At 42.9% G+C, this 1,593-nt stretch overlaps 1 long non-coding RNA gene across 1 annotated transcript in view; it reads right to left on the bottom strand.

Moving 5' to 3' along the window:
• Positions 1 to 492: 492 nt before the first annotated feature.
• Positions 493 to 1,593, bottom strand: part of LOC107729033 (uncharacterized) — a 2,402-nt gene continuing 1,301 nt past the window's right edge. The window contains exons 2-3 of the long non-coding RNA XR_001638545.1: positions 1,030 to 1,194; positions 493 to 625 (exon numbers count right to left, since the gene is read on the bottom strand). This is a non-coding gene — a long non-coding RNA (uncharacterized LOC107729033). The remainder of the gene's footprint in view (positions 626 to 1,029; positions 1,195 to 1,593) is intronic.

The following is a 1,593-nucleotide window of genomic DNA, read 5'->3' as shown; positions in this document are numbered from 1 at the left end:
AAGTTTACATCCCCCTTTCTGTATCTGCAAAATGTTAATTATGTCAGCCAAAATAAGAGGGAGCATACAAAATGCTTGTTGTTGTTTATTTAGTACTGACCTGAATAAGTTATTTCACATAAAAGATGTTAATAGTTAAATTTATAATAGTTGAATTTATAAAAATGACCCCGTTCAAAAGTTTTCAATCCCTTAATACTGTGTTATCTGAATGATCCACAGCTGTTTTTGTGTTTTGTGATGTGTTTTGTGACAGTTAAACTTCCTGCTGTTCTTCAGAAAAACCCCTCAGCTCCCACAAATTCTTTGGTTTTCCAGCATTTTTGTGTATTTGAACCCTTTCCAACAATGACTGCATGATTTTGAGATGCATCTTTTCACACTGAGGACAACTGAGGGACTCATATGCAACTATTACAGAAGGTTCAAACGCTCACCGATGCTCCACAAGGAGAAACCATGCATCCATCCATTGGACAGCATTGTCTGATATTTTACCTTGCTGCTCCTCAAACGCAGCCCAGAGCAGGTGAACGGTGGGTTTCTTGGGCAGGTGGATGCTGCAGGCCTTCTTGAAGATGTGTCGGACGCCTTCGACGCTGTAGCTCTCCAGATACTTGGCGTACTTCACAAGACAAGAGAGAGACAGAGAGAGCGACAGAGAGAGATAACAGAAGAAGAAGAGGGAAGAGAGCACATAAAAATTGAGCTTTCGTTTCACATCCCCGCACTGCTGAATTTCCATTGACAAGATCGTTTTGAGAATTTCTGTTTTAAACCCATCAGCACCTTCATGGAACCAATAAGATAAGTTTCTGTAAGGTAGAAGGAGACGGAGAGGTGCAACGTAGTTGGCAAATGCTGCGGTCAAATCTTGTGTGGCAAGCAGACCATCCCCTAATATAACAGATACAGTCAAATATCAACGTTACACGCAAAGAGTGCAGCAAGTTTTACTGTGGAAGTGATGAAGGAGGTCAAAGGGTGGAGAGAGAGAATGAGGCGCGAGCGGCAGCTGCGTGTAACTACCTTGATCCAGAACTCCTCATAGAGCGCGCAGGCAATCAGGCAGCGCTCGAACAGAACCACCACACGTTCCGGAGTCCCGTTCTCCAGCTCGAAGTCCAGGTACTCCCTCCAGTTGTTCAGCTGGGTCTTCTCCAAGGCTTTGACGTGGAAGTACGGCCGCTTTATCTGCGGAGCGAGATCGGCGTTAGTTAACAGGATGACATGCGGCGGTCTGGCACATGAACACAGTTAACAGTAGGGCTGGGTAAAAAAAAATACAGATATCTCGATTTTACGAAACGATATCGATTCTTAAATCCCAAGAATCAATTAGCCTAGAAGCGCAACTCCCATCCAATATAATCGCAATAATCATTGTGCTTTGGTACTTTTAATATGAAACAAAGTCTCCGATTTCAAATTCTGTCCGTTGTATTGCAGTATTGAAACAATAAAAGCCGTTTAGGCGCTGTTTAATGTGGAGTGACAGATCGCTGTAGCGCCTCAGTGAACTGATCATCTCCTCCACTTTATTACTAGTTATAGCACAAAATAAACATGACTAAACATCCGAAGGTAAGTTAA

The sequence above is a fragment of the Sinocyclocheilus rhinocerous genome, unplaced genomic scaffold (assembly GCF_001515625.1).
Source record: "Sinocyclocheilus rhinocerous isolate Xijiao unplaced genomic scaffold, SAMN03320098_v1.1 scaffold3779, whole genome shotgun sequence".
Lineage (NCBI taxonomy): Eukaryota > Metazoa > Chordata > Actinopteri > Cypriniformes > Cyprinidae > Sinocyclocheilus > Sinocyclocheilus rhinocerous.
This window is presented reverse-complemented; position numbering and strand designations above follow the sequence as displayed.